Source organism: Calypte anna, chromosome W, assembly GCF_003957555.1.
Source record: "Calypte anna isolate BGI_N300 chromosome W, bCalAnn1_v1.p, whole genome shotgun sequence".
In the NCBI taxonomy this organism is placed as follows: Eukaryota; Metazoa; Chordata; class Aves; order Apodiformes; family Trochilidae; genus Calypte; species Calypte anna.
Genome location: NC_044276.1, coordinates 16,471,261 through 16,484,351, shown reverse-complemented (window position 1 = coordinate 16,484,351; position 13,091 = coordinate 16,471,261).

Here is a 13,091-nt window from a genome sequence, read left to right as displayed (position 1 = left end):
TTGGCTTCTTTTATCATTTTCCAATCTAATGCAACCCATTGACCTCCTCCTCCGGGTCCCACAATCACTGGAAAAGCCATCGGACCCATATTGGGAACCATTTCTCCTTCACCTATAGCATTTTGAATAATTCCCTTCCATCTAGTTACTGGATACACACTACCACCCCCACCACTACCCTCCCCTCCCCATGTTGGATCTGTAAGAGGTGGAGCAGTGGGTGTTAAAGGGTTAAGGGAAGTAGGAGCAGGAATAGGGAACGGATCAGGGGGTAAAAATGGATTAGTGCCCCATTGTTCGGGATGTCCCCCGGAGCAAAAACTAGGGTTTTTTCAGGGGTATACTCATCCTTGGTCTCCAGTTCTGTCAGCTTCTTCAGCAGTTTCCTTAGTTGCTTGTCTCCGAGTCCCAGTTCCTTCCTTGGCTGTTGCTCTATAGCAGGCACTGATGGTGTTGACAGGTGAAGCAGAGGATTAATTGATGGCAACTGTGGTTAAGAAGATAAATCAGGCTTCCGAGGTGGAAAGGTGGCAGAGCAGTCGGGAGACGCGGCAGGCAGGCACGAGGGAGGGAGTCTGCATTCCAAGATTCCTCGCCTGTGTTCTCCGGCTTCTCTCCCTCTGGGAACTCCGATGATTCTGGTGGTGTTTTCAGTCGCTTTTGATTTTGCTTCTTGGTCCCATTTTAGTTTTCATCCAGCCCCCAGGGTCAAAGGGTTCTGGGTCGAAATCCGCATTCACCATAGCGGCAGTTGTTGGCAGCAGGGGGGCAGAAGGGGGGGCAGATGAAGTAGTAGACTCTTTTCCTTTTAAAGTTTCAAAAAGTGTTCGCCAAGGTGCTAAGAGTTTGGCGGTTTCATTATTGCCCCGTGTAGTGGCATCCCATAATTTAACTCTGACCTCGTCCCAAAATGTAGGCTCATAAATAGAGACCGAATTGATGTCAGGAAAATGCTCACGAGTCCATTTTAAAAGCAGTTTTAGATCATGGCCGGATATAACTTTTTTATCCTTATTAAGTAAAGTCTTTAAAGTATAATAAACGTCTCGTTCTTCTTTTAAAATATTTGAACCCATAACAAAAAGTTTCTCCAAGCTCACCTGCCAATCGCGAGGAGGTGATGAAGGTGCGCACCACAATTACCGGCTTCCTTTCAGCCTTTTTCTTCACTCTCGAGTTCTTGGAGACCTGCGACCGGATAATCTTCAGTCTTCTTTTTTCTTTAATAATCTTTAGCAATTTTTTAATTTTTATTTACAGTCTTTAGCCCGATCACGTCGGGGTCACCATTTGTCGCAGTGGGTGTTTGATGCAAACAGATGCGAGACGGAGACTTGTTTGATGCAAACAAATGTCCAACTTTATTGAATCAGAAGGCGATATTTATACACTAATCTAAGAGCTAATGCCACGTATACATATTGCTGATTGGTGATTTCTACATCTCGTTACACACGTTTTAACTTGATTGGCTACAAAACCTTTAGCAACAATTAACTAACAAAGCTTATCTTTCACACATTCGAGCTTCTTCGTGGATGTTGTAATCGTGCCGAGTCCCTTAATCTAATCGTCTTGCTTACTCCTTAACCTTCGAGTGTTCTAACGTGCTGTTCCTTGTGGTTACAAAATATGCTTTAAGCAGCACTGTCCTTGCACATAGCCCAAAGCTTATGTTGAAATTATCAGCAATTGTTCGGTGCTGACAGTCTGAGGCTGTACTGCCTCATATTACGGTATACCAAATATATATTTGGGAGAAATGTGGCTTAGGCAAGTATAAGGATTTGCTACTACTGGAAATTTAGTGATGACCCTCTGATTTACTGCCCTTAATCATGCACCATCCGGTATGTTCCGTTGGATTTCTTTACAGGCAGAATTGGTGTATTATGCGGGGACATGCGAGGTTCCAAAGTCCCTTGTTCTAAAAGCCTATCTACAATAGGCTTTAACCCTTTCCTCCCCTCCATTGAAATAGGATATTGTTTAATCCTGATTGGGTTATGTGGATCCGTTATCTGAACTTCTATTGGATCCATATCTATCTTCCCAATCTCTCCCTCTGTATATCATAGTGATGGATCAATTATTTCTTCATCCATTTCTTTCAGAGTACATAAATTAACTTGTAACTTCTCTCCATCACTTTGGATATTTGTTTAATTTCATGATCAAATCTCTGCCTAATAAACTGTACTCTGCCTCTCCCTTAACAACTCTTCCAAACCCCTATCGGGCCAGTCTTCTAATTTCTCCAGCTTTTTCCTAATGTCTGGGCAAGCTTTCCCATATCCTTTTTAAAACTTCTAACATCACTTGTGTTAAGGGGAACTGTCACAAATCCTAATCCTCCTTGATTCCTGCTGAGTGGTACTTCCCTTATGGGGTACATTAAAGCAGTCTTGTGCTGCCTCTCTCAATCGGCTGCTTACCTTTCATTGACGGAGAAGGTGACAGAGATATTGCTGGTGCCAGCGGAGCAACCAACGGCAGACTATGCAAATGTGGAGGAGGCAGACAGTCTAAAGGTTCTCATTTTTCTTTATCTTTGCTTTTCTTTTCATTCTCCTCCTCCCTAGGTTTTAATGTGAGGAGGAGCACTGAACGTATAGTAGAATTCTGGATCCATAAGTATGCATAGTCACTTTCTTCCTGTGAAAATGGTTTTGGCCAAATTGTCATGAAATATTGCACTCATTTCATTTTAGTTTTTCCTTTTCATTTTATTTTTTTCCCCTACTATCCCAATATTTAATCATAAGACCTAAAGGAGTCTCTGGAGGAATATCTGGTTTCTGATCTATTTTCCTAGTATTAATACTCTTTGAGCTCTTCTGTCCCATAATATGAGGATTTTACTAGTGGCAATCCTCCCGCCCTTGGCTACTTCAATAAGAGTGTCTTGCAGGTGGCCTTATCACCCACCCACGAATACCACAGGAATCGCTTCGGTCCTTCACCGACCAAGTCCCTCACAGGAGATTGGAACCGCGGTTAGAAGACCTCCACAATCGCTCCATCCGGAGGACATCTCACTCACTCCAATCTCATTCACTCACACCCCAGGAGCCGAAACCTCCCCAACTGGACAGAAACTTGTGTATACTTACTCGTCCCTTTGCAAGTCTTTGTCCAGATCTTCGTGCACAAGAATTACAGGGAACTGCAGTAATTTCTTTACTCATATACCCTCTATTCCTGGTAAGATCAGTGAGATCGACACAGCAGAAAATATCTCCAGGACCATCCGAGGATGGGGTGCCTTCCCAGGTAATAAAATCCGCAGCACGGATACTCAGGATCCGAGTCACAGCACCAATTTGTTATAAACTCAATGACTCGGACAAAGTTTTAAGATCAATATATATTTATTGGGGTATATGAGTAAGGCAGCGCACTGGGTGACCGGGGAGTTACAGCTCCACCAAGGTTCGCACCGAACTGCAGCAAAGCAGGGGTTTTTATACATATTCATTCAGTTCCCGGTTCTTGCAATTTTGCTAAACCTACAAAATACAAAAGAGGCCCCTGGTTTCAACATCTATATTATATATGGGTCTACTTGACCTTTTTCTATTATGTTACAGATAGGTCTCAGAAAAATGCACAGAGCAAGACATTCCAGTCCTTACCGATTTCCCACTGATCCAAACTTAATCGATTTCCCAGGATTGTGGACCAGGATGTGGGTCTCAGGATGTGGGTCCAGGATGTGGTGGTTACTGATAAATCTCTCCGATCAACAAAACAATAATGTTAAAGGTGACAGTCTGTTTACCACACAGGTGTGACCCCTTTACTTCCTTTCTCATTCTAGAGCATAAGATGTTCCTCAGAACCGAGCAGTGGCCTTGGTTCTGCACACCATTCTCCAGTAACTATAAACATGGAGCATTATCAGTTCTAGAAGCAGACACTGACTGAGAAACTTGCTGTTCATTTCAGTAAGTACAGCTACTTAGAAGAGACTTAGCTGAAAGTGAAATCACAGGACAGAAAATTAGTTTTAACGTTGGCCCAAACCAGGACACATAGCAGGGTCACTCCTCCCTCTCTTCTTCCCACTGTTATACACACCTGTAATTTTAGGAAAGAACGCTTCCTTTCAGCCTATGAGTCTCTGGGGAAACCCTCATACACCTCTGTCTCCCGCAGCAGCTGGGCATCGACTGCCCTGTAACACCCCAGCTGGGGGCCATAGCTCCCAGCAGGGCCAGGATGTGAGCACTGGAAGGGCATTGTCTCCCAGGTCGCTCTGCAGATGGGTCTGTGGGATTGAGGAGAATGTTCTCCAGACTGCCCCCAGCCAATGTATTAGGTGTGCTGATCCCTGTGGCAGCAGGGTGCTGGCAAGGGGTCTCCAGCATGGCCACAAATCAGGTCACAGCATCCACTGCCTGCCAGTACCACATTGTGCTGCTCTTGTGGCAGCGGAAAAGACTAAAGCTCAGGCTAAAAAAGGTTGACTTGCAAAGAGAGCACCCAAGGCTACGTCCGTATTCTCAGGTGATGAAGAGGGTGTACTGCAAATTGCCCTGTCATGTACTGTGATGGTGGCACATGAAGTCAGGGAGTTCCCGGCATCTGCTCATGCTCCAGAGCACTTAAAGCTACTTCTCGTGGAAAATAAAAGCATCAAAGTATCACCTTGCCTTGGCAAGCAGCAGGCTGGCAATAGCAGCCAGGCAAGCAGTTCCCTGAGGACACCCAGCATGTTGGGTTTGCGGTGGGGAAGGACAAAAATCAAACAGTCCAGCTCAAAGATCTGAAGAATTTGTCCAAACCAGCAATTTCCAACGGTCTCTCTTTGTGACTGTTCTGGGTTGATGCGGTGACATTTCTGGTAGCAGGGAAGAGATCCCCCAAGGGTGGTTCACGTAGGTAGCTTCTGAATAGCTCTTCAGCTCCAAAATGCCAGGCCCCACCTCAGGCCATCAGTGAACAAAAAGATGTGCGCCTCTGTAATTAACATATTCAAGAAGGGGAAACACCTGGTGATTAAGAGTGGGGCAGAGGAGACAAGGAGGTGAGAGAAAGAAATGCCAGAAGAAGCAAAAAACACCAGAGGAGAGCAATGCCAGAGCAGAGTGTCAAAGGTCGGTGAGGAAGGAGAGGGAGAAAGTGTCCTGAACAGATTTTTCTCTACATCCCGTGGTGAGACAGTAGCCTGTCCCCTGCAATCCTTGGAGAATCATGGTGGAGCAGATCCCGGAGGATCACGGAGCAGATGTTGTGGACCTGTTGCCCATAAAGGATCCCGTTAGAGCAGTCATGGACCTGCAGCCTGTGGAAGATGACAGAGCAGATGTGGACCTGCAGCCGTGGAGGAGACTGTTCCCGAAGTGGTCCGTGACTGTGAAAAATAAGGGTTTAAAATTGTAGTTTATTGTTTTGTTGAGTGTATCTTTCAGTTTAATAATGTTTGTTTGGTCAGTTTGTTCAGATAGCATGTTGTATCCGGTTGTTTCGGGGTGTATTTGTAAGGGTACTTATAAGGAAGAAAAGCCAGAAAAACAGGAGGAGGGGCCGACCGCAGGGGCCCGCGAAACAGGGACGTCACGTGACCATTCCCCTCAGCAACAGAGCGAAGCCCGCAAAGCAAGAACCAATGCTGGGAGAGCCCGCGGGATGGGAACCAATGATAAACTGGCAAGAGACTGAGGGGAAGGGCTTTCTGAAAAGTATAAAGGGCCGGTTTTACATTATTGAAGGTGGGAGCCGGTGGTGGGGCTACGGCTCCCCGGCGTGCTGCAGCATGCTGCCTTTACTTATATCTCTCTCAATAAAAAGTTTTAAGCATAGAGTCAGCGTTTTTGACAGTGACTCTGTAGGCCGCTCATGCTGGAGCATTTTGCTCCTGATGATACCCTAAAATTTAGTCTCTGAAATAACCCTCTAACATTTGTCTTGAAGTTTTAGAAGACAGGGATTCCTTATTGCAGCACTGGATGCACGAGAGAGTTCTCAAGGTTGTGCATGCCAGAAGTGACAACAGGCAAGACATTGTCCTACTAGATACATATGTATTGTGAAAAATAATGGTTTAAAATTGTAATTTATTGTTTTGTTAAGTGTATCTTTCAAATTAATAATGTTTGCTTGGGCCGTTCGTTGAGGTAGCATGTTGTATCCTGTTGTTTTGGGGTGTATGCTTAAGCGTACTTAAAAGGAAGAAAAGTCAGAAAAATAGGAGGAGGGGCCAACCGCGGGCCCGTGAAACAGGGATGTCATGTGACCATTTCCCTCAGCAACAGAATGAAGCCCGCGAAACATGAAACCATTTCCCTCAGCAACAGAATGAAGCCCGCGAAGCAAGAACCAATGCTGGGAGAGCCTGCGAAACGAGAACCAATGATAAACTTATAAGAGACTAAGGGGAAGGGGTTTACGAAAAGTATAAAAGGACTGGTTTTACCTTATCGAACTTGCGAGCCGGTGGTGAAGCTGCGGCTTCCTGGCTGCCCAGCGCGCTGCAGCGCACTGCTTTACCTATATCTCTCTCAATAAAATGTTTTACTGATGAAACATCAAGTCAGCGCTTTTAACATGTATGAAACTCATAATATGCATCCGATTTCCTGGAACTCATTGTTATATTTGTATTCCTACATGGGGAGGGGTCTTCGGGGGAAGTCGTTCTGAGATGTCCTTGTGTTAATCCCTTCTTCAACATAGGCATAATGTTAGGCTCAAGTCTAGCTGGTCTTCGCCAATTTCTATCTGTAAGGCCTTTAGCTCCTTGAGCTTGTTATCTATTTATATGCAAAAGGCCTGGAGAGCCTAGATGAGCCCAAATTCATTCTTTAGTGTCAGAGTCGTACTCATTTACCAAGGATGTGGATTTCATACAGTACATTGTTTCACAAAGCAGGATTTCATTTCAGTATACATTATATAAAGTAAATTCAAAATTAAAAAAAAAAAAAATTTTAATTCTTTACCCATCACTGAAGGATTGTTCTTTGCAGGAGAGACACGTTGGAGGAGTTCGTGAAGGACTTTCTTCCGTGAGAGGGACCCCACTTTGGAGTAGGGGAAGACTCAGGAATCCTTCTTCCTGAGGAGGAAGGAGTGGCAGAGAACAACCTGTGACATCCAGACTGTAAACCCTGTTTCCCCGTGCCGCTGGGGGACAAAGTACTTTGGGCTTGGGAAGAAGGGAGGTGTGTTTTCAACCATGAGAATTCTGTGATTCTGTGATTTCGGTAGAGGAACCGGATCCCATACTATTTACTCAGAAGTCAAATGCACACAATAAAAACTGAGATACCATTTCTCTTTCATTACCTTTAATTACCCTTAACTGCAATAATCTCAATTAAAGTGTTGCACATATGTGTCACTTACCACCAGATGAGAGAGAGAAGCTTGTAATATATGTTGATGAATTTGTATTCCTAACCAGTAAAATTCAGGAAAAGAATTAAACTGAGAAAGAAGTGAATATGGGGCTAGACAAAGCAGTTAAGGCATGTAATTTTCCACTGAAAGAGTGTGAACAAAACAAGGCCCTAAGGAGGCTAACTTCTGTCTCAAAGATAATTAAAAGTGTAGGTCCTGTCCTTAAAACAAGACACTGCCAAGGCTAACTAGGCACAAAAGGAATGTGAACATCTGCACAAAAAGAACATAAAGATGTCACAACCAGCAGATAAGGGGAAAATTATGGCTAGGGTCTGATATTGACTTGTAACAATATAATGAAGTCAGCAAAATCAAGAAAGGTAAAAAGTTCAAGCTTGAGGAAGACCTCTTACTTCATCCAAAGACCCCCTGACGACCCCCGGATATCTCCCCAAAAGAAGACTCCGCCTGGACTCCGCCAAGACTCCGCCTGGACTCTGCCCAGACCCCGCCTATCATGAATATTAAAATGGCATGATGTAATCCTAGGAATATGTACGTAAACCCACCTCCTTTTTATAACCCACCTCCACTTTTATAAGAATTGGCATATAAAGCTTTGCAAACTGTTCATGATCCTGCACAAGCAACCCCCTCCTTTACAAATATTAAACAGGGGGGAGCAGAGCTGTATTCAAAATTTGTGGATCACTTATATTCAGTGGTAATATCACATCTTGATTTGTCAGAAGAGATGAAAAAAAAAATAATTATATATGTCGGCATATGACAATGCTCATGAAAAAACTAAATGTGCATTAAGATTACTCCCAAAAAGGTGCTACAGCAGCCCAATTGTTAGAAGCTGCTTAAGGTAAAAATGCTTAAGATAAAACTGCTTAAGGACCATAATTGCAATACAGTTCTCAATATTGATGTATATTGTGGTGCATGGTACACTGGTGTTTCATACAGAGATAAAAAACTTGGTTGGTAATTATACTTGCAGTTTTGTTTTGAGAGATTGTACCACTTCATTTTGTTTCAGGGTGACTTTACCAGATTTTAGTAGCAATATCATTTCATTTTTTAATCTTCTAGGAGTTGTTTTTAATTTTTCTTACATATTGGTTAGGAGTAAGACAGAAACAAAACAAAAAAACACAGTTATGAGAATGAGTATGCCTTTTTGGAGGCTGAAAGTTGCTGTGGAGAGTGAGAGTTGCTCCTGGTACGGAGAGCACCCCCACTCCTGCCTCTGCAGCCACTTCTCGCCCCCCCCGCACACACTGCTGCTGCTCAGAAAATGCTCAGCCCTGCTGCAGACACCACAGCAGAGAAAAAAAAGTGTGTGTGTGTGTGTGCCTTTGCTGTTTATAGGCTTGGAATTCTGTCTGTAAACAATTTTATTAGGCCTTTTTGGGCTTCAATTTGGCAACCATGGAGGAAACCAGGACTCCGCTGTGCCGTGACCCGGGAAGGGTCTGGGGACGCTTTTGGGGCCCCCCGATAAACTTTTGTCGGATAAGCCTCCTCTACCCCCTTGGTTCTACGCACCGGTGGACATTTGAACTTCCTCATACTAAAAAGATATTTAAGTCCTTCCACCGCAGTGTGAAATGTGCTTTTCGTATTGTGTTGTATTGATAACAGGCTTTTCTTAATGTTGTAATTCATGTTGTAGTGTAACAAGGCAACCAGGTGCCCCTAATTGCCAGGGAGTGAGCATGAGCTTGTGTCAAGCCCACCTGTGACCACTTAGGGTGGGCCCCCACTGTGCATGAGCAGGACCAGGGGGCCAATAAAAGGTGAGTCCTGAGACACAAGCTCAGCTCATTCCTGAGCACGCTTTGCAGGGAGATCAGTTGCTTTCAGAGTACTGTATTACCTTCATTGCGCCACTAGTGCTCATCGCCCTCAGGGTGAGGCTCTGAGGAGTCTTGAACCCAGGGCCTCAGCATTGCAGTACTGCGGCTTAGGCAGCTGCACCACCAGAGACAAAAAAAAAAAGGCAGATTGCGATGTCGAGACATTGCTGGAGTGGACCTGAGACAGATCATTTTGCCCCTTATGCAGGACCATTTGGTTTGGTTACTGTGAACTTCCACAGACCTGCAAATAGCCTTGGCATAGTATGGTGGGGAAATAACAAATTCTTACCCCTCATAACGCTTGTTACCACTTTTATCTAACATGCAGTGGGATTCATGTAGTTTTTTGTCTGACAGTCCAGTGGATGGCATAATGGTCTTTACGGATGCTGAAGGAAAAAAAAAAAAAAAATCCCGTAAAGCTGTTGTTACCTGGGAGGAGATGCCTGGGCAATGGAAAGAACATTTAATTCAAGAGAAGTCATTTGACTCTTTGCAAACCCTTGAACTTACTGCAGTTATTTGGGTTTTTGAAACGTGGAATAATACTGCTGTAAATATAGTCTCTGAATCACTTTATGTAGTAGGTATTGTTTTGAGAATGTATCATGCCATTTTGAAGGAAATTTTGAATAAGCATTTGTATTTCTTATTGCAGAAGTTATTGAGACTCTTAGCAGAAAGAGAACATCCTTATTTTATCACTCATATCCGGAGTCATCTTAGTGACCGAGGTTTGGCTATCGGTAATAACCGAGCTGACCATTTGGTTGCACAAGGGTGGACTGGTTCTTCTGTTGATGTTTTTTCACAGGCTCGACAATCTCATGCATTTTTTCATCAATCTGCTAAAGTGCTAGCGAAGCAATTTCATTTACCTCTGGGGGATGCCCAGGGAATTGTGAAATCTTGTCCTGATTGCCAAAAGGTTGATCTTGGCATTGGGATGGAAGTCAATCCTAGAGGTTTAAAATCCTTGGAACTGTGACAAATGGATGTCACTCATGTACAACAGTTTGGACGCTTACAATATGTGCATGTTGTTATAGATACTTTTTCTATGGCCATTTGGGCCTCTGCTCACACTGGTGAGGCAACAAAACATGTTATCAGACATCTATATGTATCCTTTGCTGTTCTTGGAGTACCTCAGTCTATTAAGACGGACAATGGCCCCGCTTATTCTTCTGCTCGTTTTCAACAGTTTTGTGGACAATGGGGTATTCGACATGTTACTGGTATTCCTCATAACCCTACAGGACAAGCAATAGTGGAACGTTGCCATTCGGTACTAAAGACACTCCTTGAAAGACAAAAAAGGGGGGAGGAAGGGAGTCCTCCTCAGGACGGGTTAAGTAAGGCTGTATATGTCATGAACTATTTACGCCTTACAGGAGAACGTACAGAACCTCCGATACTGATTCACCAAAAAGCTTTAGCAGACTTTGCTTCAGAACCTTCCCACAAAATTTTGGTGGAATTCAAGAATTCCATCACTGGACAATGGGAAGGGCCAGCAGAGGTGAAACTGACTGGTCGAGGTTATATGTGCTTACTTACAGGTACTGGAGTGCGTTGGGTACCAAGCAGATTGGTTCAGTCATGGAAACAAATGCCTTTAAATGCGGATTCACAGTGATAATATTTCTGATACAAGTATTTGGTTTGGGAGATTGTACTGATTGATTTTAATTCAGGCTTATTCCACCAGATTTTAGTAGTAATAGTGTTTTGGTTTTTAAAGTTTTTGGTAGTTTTTTAAAGTTTTTTGATTGTTAAATTTTTCTCATATATTGGTAAGGAGTACGATAGATTCATGAGAATGTTTTTCAGAGGCCGAGAATTGCTGCGGAGAGAAAGAAACACACCCCCCCCCCCCCTGCTTTTTTCCCCCGTGGCTGCTTTTCAACCCCCCTTCGTGTGGCTGGTGATGCTGCCAGCAAGTTTGCTAAAGCTGCAGGTGCTGCCTCTGCCCCCGCAGATACTGTAGCTGTGAGCCCTGCTGGGAAGGGGAGGAAAGGACACCACATAGCCTCTTTAAAGAGATAAAAAAAAGAAAAGTTTCTCTAATGCCTTCTGAAAGGTATGAAGCAGAAGTGGGAAATATTTTTACATTGTTCTGGGCACCAAATGTCCTGGCCTGAGTCTTGGTGGGTAATAACTTGAGGGTTACCTGCTACTCATGAAAGTTCGTGATATTTTCTTTTCTTTGAAAGGAGATTTTCGCTATCCATGAAATAGAATCTTTTTAATGTGTTACGCCATATAAAAGATGAAGACATTTACATAAAAAAAAAAAAAAAAAAATAATTTAACTTCAATTAGGTAGTGTCACTACTCTGCTTTTATGCAAACTCCAGTTATTTAAAAAAAAAACCAACAAAAAAAACCAACCAAAACCAACTTACTTTGATGGGCACATTGATTATAATTTGATCTATTATTTAAGAGAAGAGTTTAAAAGATGCTCAAAGCTGCACTGCAAAATACTGTATACTATGCAGGGAGTGGTGTGATAGAAAGAAATTTCTTCAAGTGTAGTTTGAAACCATTAGAATACATGATTCGATAATAAAACTTTTTTCATTTAATACAATAAAAAAATAGGGGAAAAGACAAGAGAAGAGCGTATACCCTTATGAGAAGAAAAAAGAGCATGACCTCATGATGAGAGTACTAATGAGTTATTAATAACACTTTTGATCAAACTGGTCAATGCAACAATTTGGCCTAGAATATAAGGGAAAATTTGAAATTTGGGTTTCTTGCTGTTTCATTTGTATCACACAGAGCAAGAAGAAAAGCCTTTGGTAAGAATTGATAAAAATCATAAAATATACCAGTTAGCTTGTTGGCTTACAGATTTAATTAGGCAAGGCTTATCAGTTATATATGTTATTATTGCTTTTATATTACTAGTATGTTATTATTGCTTTTGCATCAGTATATATGTTATTATTGCTTTTGCGTTATTGGTATGTTATTGCTTTTGCATTATTAGTATGCTGTTTATGACAATATATCATTAACATGTTATCTTACGTAATGAAATAAGTCAGAATTGCTCAAAAAACAAAAAGGGGAATATGTTGGGGAAACAGTTCAGAAATATACAGTTTGTGAGCAATCCTGACTTACTTCAGGCCACATTGGGTTAATGGTTATTGAGGCCTAGTTAGAGGCTTTCTGAGAATGAGCTACTGGGAAAGAGATAACTTCATTGGCAACAGAAGAGGAAAATAATTATGTGAGAAGAGTGTTTCCGTGAGAATGGTATGTGTAATTGGAATACAAAGCCACCTGCATGATAAGATGGTGTAAACAAGACTTCTCTATATAAGTGAGTGCAAGTTGTTAATAAACGATTTCATACAATCATATTGATGTGCACATGGAATCCTTAAGCCTCCGCAGACTGTTTTCCCACAGGGGTGAAATATGAAATTCCCTCAATTGCTAAAAACCTTTTTGTAAATTTTGGCTGAAAACATTGCTAAGTCTTTGAATGTCACTAATTGTTATATGCTCAATAGAATCATTAGTTTACAAGCTGTGGTAGAAATTTTTGTAAATAAAACAGGAGATGCTTTAGAGCTAATTGAGAAACAGAATACACAAATGAGAACCTTTTTATATCAGAATTGCTTAGCTTTAGATTATTTGTTGGCACAAGAAGGAGGCGTGTGTGTGGGACATTCAATCTAACTAACTGCTGCTTGGAAATAGATGATGAAGGAAAAGCTGTACATGAACTGGTATGGGACGCTTTGGCAAAAGTACGGGAGGGACTAGAAAGAAGGAAACGTGAACGAGAAAGCACTCAACCTTGGTATGAAACATGGTTTAATCAATCTCCTTGGTTAACCACATTAT